Genomic DNA, 18,613 nt, shown 5'->3' with positions numbered 1-18,613 from the left:
CCACACCACTTGGAGTCAAGCTAGCCGGGCTGATGAGAGGTGTTACCTCGAAACCGGTCCGGTCCTCGGATGCTTGATTCCGTTCTGGGAAGGACATGGCCTTTGTAGTTCAGACTGGACTGTTCCCATGGGGCAACAGGGTCAGAGCTGATTTGCATATCGCCATTGTCTAACCCAGGGTGGTGTGGAGTGCAAAAAAACGATGGATTTAGGCCCAGATCTTTTGACTGGGGGAATGTGTGACATTGATCCACATTCGGTCCATCACTTGTTGTTTTTGTAATTGAAATGTCTGCTTGAGTTATAGCCAAAGATGGTGCCAATAACCACTTTCCACATGGACCAAATTGTGCCCTCTGACAAAGATGGGTGAGTGAGTTTGCCCATCTATACAACCCTGGAAAGCCCTAAAGTGTACGGCCTCCACACTTCTGCACCTCATAAAGGCCTTAGACCTGCAAAGGCTGTTCCAGGCCAAACATTTCAACCTGACATCTAGGTGTCATGTATCAATGACTCATCTACTTTACACCAACTTTGTTTTTAGTCTTATCCCTATCCTATTTTATTTCCCTTCATAAAGAGTTACCTACAGGATAGGAGGTAATTTGAATCCATTTACCACTATCAACATACAGACAGAATCCCTCCTGATGAAGATTGTGATGTCACTTGGAGAACAGCACACTGAAGTGACAGACCCTCTATTGACACTATCCATCAAACCACACTAAATGGAGATTATATACACCTCAGACTGTGAACATGTGCTTGGAAGCTGAATAAACCTCTGCTTCTCCCTCCCTCCATTTGCTTGATTTGAGTTACCTGTGAAGACTCTGTCAGATAGGAGTGCTAAGCTGCTGAAAGGAGTGCCACACAGCTGAACCGATGCTTTGCTGGTCTCCTGCCTTGATGTGCTTCCCTGATGTGGTTTCCCTATCTGGGTGAGAAGGACTGGACCTGCTTCACTTGAACCCAGAGTGTCTCCAAGGACTTGCTGTCTTGCCTTCTGACTTGAAGTCTAAGGGACATCAATGACTTTTATCTTTCCTGCATCTGCACCTGGACTGTGCCAACTGAAAGGCTGCCCTGCCAAGTCCTGGACCCTTGGAAGTGAGACCTAAGGTGCTTCTTCAAGCCAACCCACTCATCCTCATCATAACCAGTGCATCTTTGCCTTTGCATAGATTGGAAATGGTGCATCTTCACCTTTGTGTGGAGGGGAGCCGGCAAATCGCACTCAGGACCAGTGCATCGCACCTGGAATCAAAGCATCCTCTGCTGCAGGAGCAGTAGCTTATTGCATTCAAAACCAGCACATCACATTGAGAATCAATGCATTGCCCTCGTTGCATGGATAAAATCGACTCATCTCACCCACTGCATGGCTCGGTACTGATACATTGCTTCAGCTGCACATCACATCTTCTTCGACAACAGTGCTGTCCAGATCGAGATACTTTTGTTCAATAGCATAACAGGGACCATGTACCCATAACACACTTTTTCGAGGTCGGCCTGAACTTTTGACCTTTTCCCGGTCCAGCATGACCAGATATTCCAAATAGGCAACTGAAGCTTCAAAGCACTATTTTACAGTTTTTCTTTTTTTCATCCATATCTCAACTTCTACCAATTGGTTTGTTGTTTTGGTCTGGTTTTATTTATAGAATTACGTCCTATTTTTCTAAGCTAGTGTGGAGTCTTTTGCACAAATACTTTACACATTACCTCTTAAGTTAAGCCTGACTGTCCGTGCCTAACTATGAGAAGGTGAACACACGATAATTTAGGGTGTGTTGTGACTTACCCTGACTAGTACTGCGCTTCCTGCTTGGACATGGTGCATACCTCAGCCAGCCAGAAACCCAATTTCTAACAGCATAGAGCTATTATCCTAGCATTGACCAACCTAGTCCTTGATAAGGCCTCGACTCCATTTTGAACTTAGAATGAATCATGTCTTCACTTTTTATTGACACTACACACAATACAATGTGCACCTCTCTACAAGTTCTTTATGTTGTAAGCGTATTCATTATTAAGTGTGCTATTCTTTACATACTCAGATGTGTGCTAAAACATCCAACTACATTAGTTCAATAGAGATTCATCAATATTCACTTAGAGGGACTGTGCTAGGATGGTGGAATTCTATGCTATTTTATGATAATGACGTTCTGATACATTTATGCACCCTATGCTATGCCAGAGGATCTTTTGGTCTCTTTCTTGTGCTCTTGGGATGCTGCCTGATTTGCTACAGATTTGCTACATAAACTGGATCTGGATTATTTTTTTCAGACGTTATCTATTTCGAATCCATTCAAAATCATTTCTAAGTTTTATGCGTATTATTGAAATATTGTGCAACTCGACTGGCTATGCTATTTTTGCTTTCTGTATTGCACTTTAATATTTGAATACATCTTCATAGTTAGCAAATGTATTGTTCTTGAGACTCTTTGAGCCAAGGCCTACTCCTTATTATTGCTGTTTGAAATGTCTTGAAGACAGCACTACCCGATTCCGTGAAGTGACATTATCCCTAAATAATCAGATTATCTGAGATAAATCGACAAAAGCATGCAAAATTTTAATAGTCAAAATAGGAAAGTAAAAGTTATAATTAAAACTTGTCAATTAAATATATGTGTCTCTCGCAAAGTATTGATGTTGGTATCATCAGCCACTGTATGGCAACATTAATTAATACATTGCAAAATTAGTATTTCTTACGGTTTGTGCATCTTGTAGGGACAGTCTGCCAGCTTTTTATATGGGTATATGTCGGGCATTTAAGACAGATAAATGTGAGGAAAATGGCCCAGTCCAAAAACCTAAATGACATACTTTCCAATGGGGTGAAAATGATTTGCAACTGTGGATCCTTCTATTTAAGGAAAGCTCAAATAAAGACTGTGACCTCCAGCTCCCATAGACTGGCAGCTCGATTCCATTCAGAGCATATACAGGCTTGTTTGTGAAGAAGGACTGTGTGTAATAAAATTCCTTAATTAGATTATAAATGTGACGATTTATGTGTAGTCAGTCTAAGCAGAATGGGATGTGTATGCTGTCCTCCCTTAGAATGTATTCCTGTAAATGGCATTACTTAATTATTGATTTCTTATTTTTTTCTACATTTATACAATGTTATCAACATATGCATGTTGTGTTTCTTGCGTACAAAAGTGTGATTTCCAGTTCTAAATTAGCTCGTGAGCTACGTTAACAAAAGAAGAAAAGCTCAGAACTCTAAGCACACATGCCTAACAACTTTGCATGATGCTTAAATAAAGAAAAGAGAGAACCCCACGCGCAGTATAATAACATTCAATATTAAAGGATCATCAAAATCTCGAAGTCTGACTTGGGAGTCCTGGAAAGATGTGACATTCAAAACAGAAACTCTTGGCAGCCACCTATAAATAAACATTATACTGAGTATTTAGAATGTTCAGTCAGGGTTTGGAACATTTTTTTGTACTTCATTTCTAGTCTGGAACATCATTTGTGACTATATACATGATCGCAAATATAGGTTAACTACTAAGACAGGAAAGACTAAAATAAAAGAAAAAAATAAACACCTCCAGGACCAGTAAAGCAAGGTGATAATAGTAAAATTACGTAAGTGAACACTTCTTTGATTATTACCTAACCCCAGCCTCCTCAAAACCAACCCAGCAACAGTTGATTTTACGAATAAAGCGTACATGCCCATGGAAATGTTGTGGTGAGGTGCGGGACAAATAGCATTAGACCCGTCCTCACAGTTTTGACCCTTCTCCACCAGGTTAACGATTGTATTGGCGATGTCAGTTAAGTCTTCAACTTTTTGAATGACTACTGCTTTGTTATATGTGCATGTTTCGTGTATAATATCAAAAAAGACGCCGCTATAAAAATCAAATACATTGCCAGTGTAAAGCAATGTATTTAGGATACCTAATGTATAGTGTTAATAATAGTGTTTATTTTTATACACCTTTTTATTGGGCGATCCTAGAAATTCTGAGTGCTCTGATTAAAAATAGGAATAGACTCAACAGCGCGTTGGTGAACAAGACCACATCATCTGAGTAGGTAACCATCTAGATCTCCTCATTGCATATTGAATTGTACTGCAGTGGCATATATATCTATATTTATATTCCCTTCAAGGGGCTTGTGCAGATGTTTATCATGGTTGTTCTGTCTGATTTTTGCATAAAAATCAGCAATTCGGGAAGAACCGCGTCTTAACTAAATTCCTTAGTTCCAAATCGCAGCACTGAGTGAACAATAATATTTTATGCAATTTTCCTAAGAAAAAATTGATTGGTACTTGATTTGTTTTACTAAGCATTTCTAATTGCACTCTTAAGGCATAATGGTACTACAAGAGACTGGGAAATATATTTAGCTGGCTGAGATTAATTAATCTGTATTCCTATTTTTCACGTGTATTCACTTGTGGAAGAGCTCAAGGTCAAAGAGGTATGCGCCTGAAGTTAAGGCATTGTTGACAATGTGCTGAACAGTGAATATGGTACCCATTGAAAGTTGTTGTTCAAGGCATGTCTTGGAAGGGGGTCTAAAGGTGAGCCTGAATTTTTTAAGGTTCTTGAGCTTTGTGACCAAATGTTGCCGAAAAAGGAACTGGTGCCTGAGATGTATTGATTGGGATAGTGTCTCTGATGTTAGACAGGGAGAGCTGTGAGACTGTTGTCTTGCTTCTAATGAGCTTTTTCACAACTTTTGTATTAGATACAAAGCAGTCTGCATGATCTTACAGATCTTAGAGGTGTTGCCCTTCGGGTTGAGAAATTCACTGAGGTTCCTGTGAAATATTTCAGTAGGATACTTGGCAATACAGATTCTGGTGGTATAATGGAGTATTTACCTTCTTCTTGATCCATTAGAGATGGGTTTTGGCGTGCTGATTTGTATCATCTGTTTGAAATATTAGAACACTGTTTGACTACAGTCACCCTGCATGTAGAGTCTCGTAATGCAACAATACTATATAACCGCTGGTGGTAATATGGATTGAGTGAGGGACAGAGTGCAACAATATGATGAAGCCAGCTCAATAATCTGTCAATAAAAAAGGTTGCCATAGTCAAACATACGCAATCTTGAACTTTGCACTAGGGTTCCATGACTTTAGTTCTTGTGCTATGTTGACTGACATCTTTGTAAATCTGGCACTGGATTTGCAGCCAGAGGGCACTAAGAACCAGATTTACTAATGCTTTGTGTCGTCATTGAATTACTTTTGTGACACTAAACCGACACAACGTGTTAAGGTAGAGTTTACCATCCAACACCACTTAGGATATTCTCCTAAAGTAGCGCAAAATTGCACCATGTGCTGCTTTGCGTTACACTTCATCAAAGGGAAGTTGCACTGGTGGTGCATTGGTGTTCCCATGCAACCACCAATGGATTTGTAAGCTAATTCTTATCTTCAAACTTTGGTAGAGTGGAATTTGCACCAAAATCTTATGGTTCCCAGAGGCATGCATAACAGTATAAATGTTTGAATTTGTCCCAATATTTCGAAATTTCCCATACCTGCTGCAGTCTACAGCGCACAAATCCCTAAAGTATTGTTTTGTGTACTGGAGGGACTCCTTCTAGTTCAAAACGAATGCTTCTGTAAATACACACACCCTTAGAAGATATGGTGCATTTGTTCTCTCTCCCTTTGATGCAAGGCAGTGTAGCAACTTTGATGGAGAGTTGCCTTCGGCCACATAATACTAAATCAGGGCCTAAGTTCCTGAAACTGCAGAGTTAAGGCAAAGTAGTTTATTGTATTTGATTAATTAAAACCATTACAAAATATACACTTAAAATTAATACTTTTTAAGGAAAATAACGGAAAAATAAATATATTGAGAAGAAAAAGGAGATATTTTTAAAAGTAGGTTTCTAAAAGCCATAAAAGTCTCAAGGTATAGCAACAGCTTGCTGAGCGTTTAATTTTTTTTTTTTTTTAGCGTGGGCAGTGCTAGAGCCTGTCCCGATGTTGTGGCTGGGCTGGAAGTATTTGCTTGTGGGAGTAAAAAAACGGATTTTTGCTATTTATGCAGTTGAAAGGAGCACACCACTTCCCTGCTTAGCTCTACTAGTGTCATTAATTTCACTAGTTTTGCGGTTAGCTGTAGGTCCTTGGAGTTGAAGCATGCGATCAAAGCCTGTCTCCGGGTACGAATCCCTCGTTCACTGAAATGCAGATTGAGTAAACGTATAATTTCCTCTTTTAAGTTGGGGCAGGATCAGATTAAATGTGCGATGTCCTCAATACCGTTCCCACATAGTCGACATGTACTGGCTGGGTGCCCCTTCTGCCATAGTGGAAGGTGTGGAGTAGCTGGCAGCATTCCTAGCCTGTATTTTAAAAATTGTTCTTTTGTCTTCCTGGAGTACCCCAGTTTGAAATATGCCTGTGCGCCAAGTGATATGTAGCCACTCATTATCCTCCAGGCATGACTCCTTCTGGCAAAGGCAGCATTGTCTTCTACAAGGGAGAGGTTTTTTATTACTTTTTCTACCACTTGCTTGAAGCCTGAGTGGGTGGTTTGAGTTTCCTTTAGCTCTGATAGCTTGGTAGTGGCCAGGGAGTCCTCCATGTATTGTCTGGCTGGCGAATTGGATGTATTACGGAGTTCTTGCCAAAGTTGGTGGTTCAATGTATTCAAAGGAGAGTTCCTAATTTTGTGCCAGCAAACTATGTAGGAGTCTTCCCTTGCCAGGGGTTGTTTAGTTAGGCAGAACTCTAACCGGATATGCGATGGTAAGGCATACATTGGAATGTTACACAAGATTCTGTAGACCCTGGCCATGGTGATATCCAGAAGTTTTGAAACCCTGCCCCTCAGTGCTTCTCTGCCATAGGCAATGGTGGGTAGAATTTCGGCTTGTGCCACCCGGAGGAGGGGGGAAGGATAGTGCCTGTGCCTTTTGTTTTTAACTGCCTTAATGTTATTGCTATTGCCATCTCCTTCCTCCTGATTGTCTCGAGTTGGTTGACAAATTGGCCACCCTCGTTGATGAGTACCCCAAAATATTTGCAGGTGGGGGTGTTCAAAGTTGGTTTTTTTTCCAGGTACCAAGTATGGGACCATTGTTTGCATTTTTAATTCTTAGGGTTTTTGTTTTGTTGATGTTCACTTCTCAATGGTATTCCACAGCATACTTGTGCATTTTGTTGAGTAAGCATGCCCACTTGTGTATGGCTTACCAGGACCACATCGTCATCGTATGAGATGCTGGAAATGGCTTGGCCACAGTGCCGAGCCGCATGTGCATTGCAGGTACTTAAGTTTAATGTCATATCTGCCAAGTACAGGTTAAACAGTGTTGGTGTAAGCACACAAACCTGTTTGAGCCCCTTGGTGGTTGGTATGCACCTCGAAAGGTGTATGCTGTTGCCTAGTTTAACCTGTACCCATGTGTTTGTACGGAGATGTATTAGAAGGTTCAAGTGAGCTCACTGGATTCCCCAAAGCGCCAGTTTCCTACACAATCTTGCTCAATTGACGTTGTCAAAGGCTGCCCTAAAGTGTATGAAACAAAAATGAATCACCTGTTTTGTTGATTTTGCCTTGTCGATGATCAGTGACATGGTTAATATGTTGGTTTAAGTTCCTGTGTGTTTGCAGAACCCTGTTTGATATGAGGGGATTATTTCTTATCTTTTGCCGAGTCATGGAGCTCCCTCAGTAGAGTGCCGGCAACGTATTTTGTCTCTATGTCTAGTAATGGAATCAGCTGATTATTTTTCAGGGAGGTTTTGTCACCGGACTTGTAGATCAGAGAAATTATAGAGCTTTTCTATGGAGCTGGTAGGTGCCTGTACTGTCTGACACAATGAAAGAGAGGGGCCAATGTGTCTGACCAGTACTCAGGATCTTGTTTAAAAATAACTGGTAGTATCCCGTTTGGCCCCAGTGCCCCTTCTCTCCTTCCTTTCGAATTTTGCTTCTTAATAGTTGTTGTACAAATTGCTTTGTCCGCTTTGGGTTCCATTTGATTTGGGTGGGGTGTGTCAGTTGGGAGTCTGGATTTGTATTTGTTCCAGGCATTTGCTGGTTAAAGTGAGATTCCAGAAAGATTGTCCATGAGGCCTCTGTAATGTGTGATGTTAGTCCTCCATGAGCTGGGTGCAGAATTTTATTGACGGTAGCCCAGAAGTGGCTGCTGTTTGCTAGAAGTCGTAGTGGAGCTTTGCCCAGGATACAGTTTCGCCGGACCTGTTGATGTCCCACTTACTTTTTTAAAATATGCCTTTCTGTTGACGGAGTAGTAGATTTAGGATCTCATTTGTCATTTCAGTACAATCCGCTGTGCACTCTGGGTCCTCCCCTCGGCCATAGGATCATTGGGCGAGGTATATCTGGCTATAGTTGAGAAGGAACTTGAGAGGTTGGCTGTGAACATTTCCCATGTGCTAATTGGAGTGTTGGTGGAATTAGTGTGGTGTTGTAACAATGTTCTTGCGTCCTGGAGAACATCCCTGGAGATTACTAGTGAAGACTAAATTTGTTTAAGTATAGTGTGTGTGGCATGTGTGCCTGCTGACTAAATTGGGAGTGAGTTTATGTGGAATTGTTGGGAGGGAAACTTCATGGGTCGAGGATCGCTGTCTCCTTTGTTGCCTAAGCAGAATCCTGCTATGTGCGGAAAGAACGGAGACAAGACTAGAGTATAGTCTTCAGTAGAGTTTGCAGTTTCTGAAAAAAATGAGGCGACTGGAGGGGAGTCATTGAGAAATCTTCCATTCAATGCCCTTAGATTGATTTGCTCCAGGTCTTCCAGAAATTTCCTCCCAGTTTTAGTTGGTCTACCAAGGTTGCTTTTAATTTAGGCTGGTATATTCCAGTGGAGGGACTGAGCTTGTCTGTCCTCCTTGTCTCATGAGACTAGGATTTGTTGATTTAGATCCCCAGAGAGGATGAGGTTGGAGGTATTCTGAAGCTTATAATTGTGAGCAGGGGGTTTACTAGGTATCTTGATTCCTATTTTTTTCCATTTTGGGTTTATATACATGTTGACAATTAACACCTCCTCCTTGGACCCTTTGAGGTTTAGGTGAAACTTGACTGAATTTACTAATTGATGGGAGGATGGAATTTCCCTTGTGGTGTCAAATTTTGTTATGTTGCTTGCCCCCCTAAAGGATGACCGTTTTTTGATTTCCTCAGAGCTGGGGTGTGGAAGCAGATGTCTCCTTGTATCCTTGTAGTACAAATGAATCTATAGACTATGTTTCCTGCAGTAAGACAATGTCAAAGGATTTGAGGTATGTTATAAACTCAGGATCAACTGCCTTACTGTTCAGTCCATTGATGTTCAATGAGCATAATCTCAAAGTTGTTTTGTCCTAGTGTAGCTGCTTTTTGTGTAGAATGGTTTGTCTTTGTGTGGGTCTGATTATGTTGATAGGTCTAAGAATGTGAAGGGTGTTCGGATACGTGGGATGATGCTGATTTGGCCTCTTTGGACACTGAGTGCCTGCTCCCTTTGTGGCAACCGGCCTAGTTCCCCCCCCCCCCAAGCACAAATGATGTTTTTTCTCTGTTGCTGCAGAGGAAAGATATGCTTTGTGCTATTACATTTTTGCACTAATACACATCTTTGGTGCACATGTCCCTGGTCAAGGCTGTTATTGGCTGGGGTGGACATGTGGCTATCCTTGTGGGATCCTTTTTATCTGTGCAGAGTTTTCCATAATGCAGATGTCTACAAGGAGCTCAGGGGGTTGTACATTTTAATTTTTTTCGGTGCAGAAAAAAACACTTTTACACAGAAATCGCTTCTTCTACAAACCCAGCAAATCTGAGGGTGACACATACCACTTCCTATCCGGGGAATGGATTTACAATATCTCACTGCTCTAGTAAGTCTCCTGGGTTTAACAGGTCTGGATCAGAGTTTAAAAATGCCCACAGGCATATGAGTTTGTGAGCATTTCCAAACTTTCAAGACAAACCATGCCTTGAAAAACTCATGTTCCCATCCCTTGAGTGCGATTTGTGGCTACAGAGATCCAGCAGCGGCTTCTCTGCTAAGGCGGAGGAGCGTCACTCCACAGATATTTGAGCAGTGCAAAAACTAAAAGTAAAATGATAATGACACACTGCTATTATAATGTTATTTTTCTGCGAAGGATTGGAGCCAGGTCAGGGTGGGCTGAGCACAGTGAAGGGTGTTTTTTGCATTCTCAGAGTGTACATTATTATTTGGCCGGCCCTCTTGGGCTGGCCAAACAATTATGCACAGCCCCATGGAGAACATGTCCATGCTTCCACGTACTGTATGAGCGGCCAAAGAAGCCGCTCAGACCAATCACAACGTGATTGGCTGGGAGAGTCTGGGAGCCTGGGTGCTTCCAGTGCTGGCGAGGACGGAGGAGCGGCGTGGAGGAGCGGCGTGCAACAGCGGCGGCGGCAGTGAAGAATGAACTTCTTTTTTATTTTATTCAATTTCTCCCCCACCCCACCACCCCCCGTTCTGAAGCAGCCACCACTGCATAGATCTCAGTACTCATCTGTAAATTGTTTCACACCTGTCGAGAATACCTTTGAAAATTCCTGGCACAATTTACCTTTATGAACAGACCCCAAAATCTGTGCAGAGTGGAGGCCTGTGCTTAAGGGATGCATTTTCAGAGGCAACTAATGTTTTATGACTTATCATTGGATTGATTTCGTCCAAACTAAAGTCTCGATGACATTTAAATCTAAGTCAAGAAGTGTTCAACGATGCTGTTAGCAGAAACATTAAAACACATATGTACAGACTTTAAAATATAGAAATGTACACCAATGTACTTCGTTTCCACTTTTCATATGTGATAAACTGTAAACTCTCGAAAGTAATCCTATGCAAAATTGCATAATGCTAATTATTAAATATGTCAAAACACCATCACCGATGCAGTCAGCTATCTGCCAACATGGTCTACATAATAAATTAATCAAAGTCATCACACACTCACTAAAAGATCAATTAGCATAATCACAAACCCTGCAAATACCTTGTGAATCATTTTGAATTAACAATGAGCTATGTAATTGAAAATCATATTACATTTACCTAGAGTAACACCAGATTGCATGCCAATTATTGTGTATTTCACAAAATCACTGTCACTGTACCGGCAAGCATGCTCATGGATGCACTGAGCTCATTTTTACACTGAATATTTATGACTCTCGGTCTCCCAGGTGTTCATAATAAAGAGCAGGATTCAGGAACTGAAAAAACAGAACGAACACATTTTTAGCGGAAGCTTCAAATAATATAATACCCCATCGAAAACTACTTTTCGTAGAATAGTTATTCGACTGTGGAAAGATCGGGTACTGAAATTCAGGAAGCAGTTTTTCCTAAGATTTTCCCTTATATGTAGGAGATTTTCAAGGGCGTCTTTGCAGGGAATTTGAGCACCAATTTTTATGTGTAATCAATTTTATTAGTTGCATCAGAGAAACATGAAAACAGCCCTGTATTTACAATGTAATAGCAATGAAGGATCTGTCTAGGCATTAATGATCATATCAGGAAACGTCTTTCTTGGAAATAAGAGGCTGGGTCTCTCCAGAAGAGATTCATTCACAGAAGACTGCATTTCCTAGTTCTTTGAGACCGATAAGGGGAATGACATCACCATGGCCAAACCCCATTCTAGCACCATGTGTATTTCCCTGGGGTCACTTAACTTCTCGCATGTGTTCCGGAAGATGAAGTGAGCGGTAGCATTATTCACATGTTAACCCGTTTTTTATTTCACCTCGCCCTCGGGTAAAAAAAAAAAAAACTTTCAATAAAGACTTTTTACCTCTATGCATCCTTCTACAGGTTTCACAAGGTGAAATTTGAACAGAAAAAATCCCTGTTGAAGAAAATCAAAGTGGAAATGTGCGGTTTTGACATTTACTATCCCCTCAGAATGAAGAGCCATGTGTAGATCAGTCATTAAGAGAGGTGTTTCATGATTAGTGTTTGATTGTTTCATTCCGTCTTTCTTACATGAGTTATCACTTAAAACTATTTATTCAGGCACATAGAACAAGTCATATTACCTGATCTCTTCCTGGTCTGCACGTTTCCAGTGCTTAATTTGTAAAAGAGTAAGTGCCAGGGCGCTAGCCAGGAAGTCTATGCAGCTTGCACCACCCATTGCCACTGCCAACCTTGCCAATGACAGAGCCTACACAACTACTAACCAGCACATTGCAACAAGTGTGACAATTGAGTCTATTCCAGGCCCCCAAAGCTATAAAAGTAGCTAGGCAGGTAGGTATTCATGGTTTTAATGCATACTGTATTAATAAACAATTGCTGTTCAGCTCATCTCTAAATTATACAAACAGCGTCGCCGTGTGGCAGCTGTCATAAGTGCTGGTGTCGGCAATTAAATGCTGGTGCTGAGCACCGGAAACCGTCGGCTAAAAACAAGCACTTCTTTTCATATTTTTTTTGTTGCAGTTTTAATCAATCATTCAGGGAAATTTGAAGCATGCTACATACCCGGGAGGTTTTGAGTGTCTTCCTTAAGATGTGCAGAGTGGGGGCGTGTCTGATGTCAATCGGGAGCTCGTCCCAGGTCTTACCTGCAATGTAGGAGAAAGTTCTTCCACCCGGTCTTTCTCTGCGAGGTAAAGAAGAAGGAAAGGAAATAGGGGAAAAGTTTCCCTTGTGAGGGATCACTGATGAGTTAAGAAAAAATGATAAAACTGCCTAAGGAGTTACCACCTGAACTCCTTTAATATTGATCCACCTTGAAAGGATTGAATATCAGGAAAAGTGGTGTGTAGGAGGAGTTACTACTCCTCAACCCTCTCTACAATCACCTCGGTGTTGTAAGCGGCCCTATGATGAAGCATGCCTATATATTGTGGGTGAGGGCAGAATATCTGTTGATTTTCCCTTCTATCCATCTTCTTTAACCCTTTCCCTATGTTCTGTTTTGGATAGAGACACAGACAGAATAATTCATGGCAGGGACTCTTTTCTGCTGTTGCTTAGTCCTTCTCTTTTTGTGAGTTTTGGCACATTTATGAGGAGAGTTAGAGGATGTTCTCTCCCTTGTCTCTCTTCCTGTGATTTTGGGCCATTGAAAGAGAGACAGGGGACACCTGTATGCAGTACACGACTGCTAGGACTTTGCGCCTCAAACCACTGCCTAAAGAGAAGGTACACCAAAATGGGTTTGGGTTTAAGCTGGCACAAAGGGACACTAGGGTCAAGAACTGAGACTAGAGCCTAATTACTAGATGAACTGCCATCAAATGACCTAGACACAACCTTCTGCTTGCACTTTTACATGTGAATTTTCCTTTCTAATTATGGTAATGTATTCTTCTGTTGAACCTGTAGAACCTAAAAGTGGATAATAAGTGTTTTTCCATTTCATAAAGAGAAGCATTACAATGCACAGTCATTATTTTGCTCTATTAGTTGATTTTTTGAGGGCATAGTCTCTGCGCTCCATGTTACAGGTAAAAGACTGCTCATCTTGCTATTTTAAGAGTCATACACTGAAAGGGTGTTCTTAGTGTTCAGATTTGAGTGCCATAGTAGTTTAGGTCAAAGGACAGCAGTGATAAAAAGTACCCAATTACCTCGATTGTGACTTAGTAATCCCTTCTTCCTTCGGGAACCCTGAAAGGGTTCTGCCATTCAGCATATTCTCATATTGAGATCTTTAACTTTATTGTTGCAAACCTTTTTACAAGCTTTTATATTCCACTTACCAGTCACCTCTTCCAGTAACAACTCAATGATTGATGTGAAGAGGGTGGAAGATGCATGGCTCTTGAGAAGCACTAATGCACTGAACATGCTGTTGATGGTGAAAGATGTGCTATAGTAAAGTGTCTTCTGACTCTCTCCTTGGTCTGTTGGTTGTCAGATGTTCTAGCATTTTACCAGTCGCAAACATTCTAATTTAGCATGTGCAATTGTTAAAACATTTTTCTTATGCACTAATCCCATTTTAGGAGTCAGATAAGGGTTTCCAACTCCTTAAATGAGATTCTAAATGGATACTAATTAAGTATCCAAATAAGTAACTTATCTAACAGTAACTTATGTATCAATGTTTTCTGACTAAAATCTGGTCACAAAACATTGACATTTTTCCAACACCTGAAAGGAGGTGGTAGCTAGTTTTCAAAGGCGAAGGGCTCCTCTTGGATCGCTGTTAGAAATAGGGTTTCTTGTTGGCAGAGGTATGCACCCTATCCAAACAGGAACCGCCCCTTTAGTCAGAGTAATCTAGATACAAACTCAAAGATAACCTGTGCTCAACCTCTGGTAGATTAGCAGAGAGCAGGCAGGCTTATCTAAAGAGGCACTGTGCAACACACACGCAAACACATACACAATAGCACAATGAAAACATCACAAACATCCGCCACACAAGTTTAAATAAATAGAGAATATTTTCTGAGAAAATCAAGACCAAAACAACATAAATCTAATAAGTAGAACCAAATTCATGAATTTTTAAAGAATAAACCAAAAATAGTGATTAGAAATCAATAGTGCTAAAAGGTTACTTGAGGTACCACTAGACTGGGGTAAATCTAAAGTCCAGGCCAATCTCGATGGACACTACAGGACACAGACAGCTCTAGCTGACAAAGTACCTTGGATGTAGTGAAGCGTTGACATTGAGAACACCAGGCGAGAAGTCAAGGAGGCGCTGCGAACTCACCAATCCCGTGGATGGAGGCAAGTGTTTGTGCCAGTCCATGCTGTTAATGAAAGTTTCGTCAGAATCCCTGTACGGTTAAGGCACTGTGTCATCATCAAGCCGCAATGTTAATCATCATTATGCCGCGCTGGCTGTAGAGCCGCAGTCATCAAGCAGATGCTGCGTCAGCATTGAAGGCGATGCTAATCAAAGATGACGGAGTCCAGCAGCACCAGAAGAGTTGTTAGAAGTATTTTATGGTCCTGAGACTTCAGGAATCAGGAGGCAAGCCAACAAGACCTTGGAGTCACTCTGGGTTCAAGTGAGATGGGTTGAATCCTTGTCCTCAACAGGGCAGAGATCAGCAGGCAGCAGGGGCAGCTAAGCACAGAAAAGACACAGTTTCTTGGAAGAGTCCGTAAAGCAGACTGGCAATCTTTGTAGTACAGCAGACCTTGCTACTGGCAGAGCTCTTTACAGGTCCAGCAATGTACTGATTTGGTAGGGTCGGCACCCCAGTACTTATATCCATATATATGCCTTTGAAATGGGGGTGACTTCAAAGCAGCTCCTTGAAGTGCACAGGTCCCGTTTCATCCCAGCCCTGTCTGACAGGCCGTCTGTCGGATGGGGGTAATCAGTATTTTGTGTGGGGACAGAAAACAGCCTATTCAGATGTGAGTGTCAACCCCCTCTCCCTCTTCCTGCCCAGGAAGGCTATCAGAATGCAGATGAATGCAGATGAGTCCTCTGCCACACCCTCCCTTCCTATATTTTTGTCTGTCTAGAGGGAATGCACAAAGTGGAGCTGTCACCAAGCACAGGCATGTATTGGAGACAGGCTGAAGGCACACAGAGTTAAGTGCAGAGAAAGGTCCACTTTCTAAAAGTGGCATTTCTAAAATAGTAATGTCAAATCCAACCTTACCACTAAAGAGGATTTATCATTACCAATACAAAGATATAAAACATGATTTAGCTACTCCTTTCTTATCAGGAATTCCAGCTTAAATGTGTTTTAAGGATTTCCCAATGCTAGACTAGGAGAGGAGAATGCCCCACAGTAATGAAAAATGAATTTAGCTGGTTGTCAGTACCAGGACATGGAAAACTTAAAAGTACATGCCCTAGCTTTTAGTTGCACAGCATCCTGCCCAAAGGGATACATAGGACCTATCTTAGAAGTGACCTATGTGTAATAAAAGGGGAGTTTAAGACCTGGCAAGTGGTTTTCAATTCTAAGTCAAAGTGGAAGTAAACTGCACACACAGGCCCGGCAATGACAGGCCTGAGATAGGTTTGTAAGGCTAGTTGCGTGGGTGGCACAAACAGTGCCACAGGCCCCGTAGTAACATTTAGATTACAGGCCCTGAGTATATGGAATACCACTTTACAAGGGACCTACAGGTAAACAAAATATGCCAATCAGGTATACACCAATGTCGCCATGTTTAGGAGAGAAGCACATGCACTTTAGTACTGATTGGCAGTAGTAAAGTCGTCAGAGTCTTATGGCCAACAAAAAGATACAGCAAATAGTGGAAGTATGCAGGCAATAAGTTGGGGGAAGAGCACCCTAAGGATGGCTGGTCTAGCAATCACCGTCCCCTTTATAAATGTAAAAATATTTGTTGAGAATTAAACAGTGGCTCATGCAACTCTTAATAAGCCACAAAAACCTTTTCTTTTTAAACATGGGCCCATTTACTTTAAAGAAAATGGGCTGAAATTAACAAAATGTTGTTTTATTTAAAAGCAATCACAGACTTCCTCCAATCAGAGTGAGTCACAATTTTCTACCTATCGTATTAATATTCATAAGGTAGGTCACATTTCAACTCACTTTGATTTACATGTTTAAGAACTGTTCTATAAGTAACAGGTCTATTTAACGGTCGCAGTGCTCAACCAGTATTTTTTGCGACCAGATACTTGTACTCTGGCCATGGTTCTGATAATCTTCTACTTTGTATACTTTCCAACACAGTACCATCGATGGAATATATTAAAGAGAAAGTTCAATTTTTGCATGATCGCCAGTCAGAACCAATGGCTCAGTTACTCACCCGCATGCATTATCTATGATACCATGGCTGCATTCTTCAGTTCTAAGAAGACCAGCTTAGATATCAGCGAACTCATCCTAATTAGGATGTAAGTGCAGTAAACTACGGAGTGGAATATCAGCCCTAATGCTAACCGCACTATATTTTAGGCAAAAGAATTTGACTCTGGCCTTATTGAATAATTAACTCTTTCCAAATTGTTTCACTAATTGTAATTTAATGAATTTACCTAAAGTAAGATTCACATCGTGAGGTAATTAGGGGACATATAATCTTTCCTAGGCAAATGAAAATGTATTGAACATTAATGAGTCATTTTCATTGTAGAAAGTTAGGAAAGTCATTTTAAAGTTCATTATATTTTAACCTTTATGACATTTTTTCAAAAGTAATTTAAGAATACAATCTAATAAACGGAGTCATTATGATTATCTACTGATTCATTTGAGCTATTTCAATGCACGTTTTTGAGGCATAAGAAGCTAATAAAATGTACACTTATCAGATTAACAGGCTCACAGCCGAGTGAAGCTTTTGAAATGCGTCTAGGCTCGTGAAATGTTTTCTTAAGGGCATTGCAAAGGTGGGTAGATACTTGGATGAAGCATGTAAACATAAGTCATCACTGGTACGTTTTGCATTCGATTTTCCCCTATTCAAAATTCGGTATTTCAAGATAATCATATGAGAACCTCGCCCTCCATGCTTCAAATCATCAACTTGCAGCTAAGCAGCTTTCTTGCATTCTTCATTGTTGCATAACATTCTCTTCAGTACTCTCTTTTCTAACTATCTTGGCAATGTACCTCTTTGTCTATTGTCGGTGTCTTGTGGAGAATAGTATTCTGTGTTTTCTGCATGAGATAACTGCGATGTACAAAAGGTTTTTCCTGTTGCAAACTGTAGAATTCATAAACCTGAAGGTTTTTCAACAGTAAAAACTTGACTTGCAAACTACAAAGCGTACATTATAAGTTGCAAATGTCTTTGCAACTCTCAAGGTATACATTGTGACCGGTTTTAAATTGGTAGGAAAATGAGTTATAATGTAAGCATCCTCCAGCCCTAGCTATTCGCAATTATGGTTTGTGGTAGTATTTACCTTCACACATCATTGATGGGATATCGACATCTGAAAGAGGGTGATCTCTCTTTGCAAACTACGAGCTGTCTGTAAGAGACAGCTTCCATTTTGTGAACGTGTCTCTGAGAATTGAGAGTGTGGCACCGAGTGGTCTATGGGACTGCTGCATGCTCCACGGTGCCCTCACATGATGTCATTTATTCTCCTTTACGGAGGAGTATGCCCTGTCCTTTGAAGACACCAAGGAGAAACCTCTGATCCTTTCCAAAAAATACAATATAAAGGATTTTTTTTTTTTAAAACAAGGCTAGTTTATCTTAAGGACAACAGATTGTTTAAAAAAAAACCTTGTACAGACATGGTGGCCGAGTGACCCTTGCAGGGCACCATTACTGAGATTGTGGCCAATCAAACGGAGTCACAATTTGCAACCTACCTCAGAAATATTAATGAGGTAAGTTGGATTGCATCCTACCTCGATACAGAGTTAGTGCATAGGTCAGGTCATAAAATTACACCCAGGTCGCAAAAACTACGGGTTCTGTCAGCTTTTGCGACAAGCGTAATTGCACATCTGACCCCTTGTATCAACATAATTTTTTTACAGAGAAAAGAAGTAGGCCATTCAAATCGATTAGACTGTGAGTTTAATAATAGATGATCACAGTTTCCTTGATTATTCTATTGTTGTTTACTTAGTAAACTGTTGTGTACTTGAAGTGGTCATTTGCAAAGTCAACTGCGACATCATAAATGAGGTCG

This window comes from Lissotriton vulgaris, chromosome 3_1 (genome assembly GCF_964263255.1).
Source record: "Lissotriton vulgaris chromosome 3_1, aLisVul1.2, whole genome shotgun sequence".
Taxonomy (NCBI): Eukaryota; Metazoa; Chordata; class Amphibia; order Caudata; family Salamandridae; genus Lissotriton; species Lissotriton vulgaris.
This window is presented reverse-complemented; position numbering follows the sequence as displayed.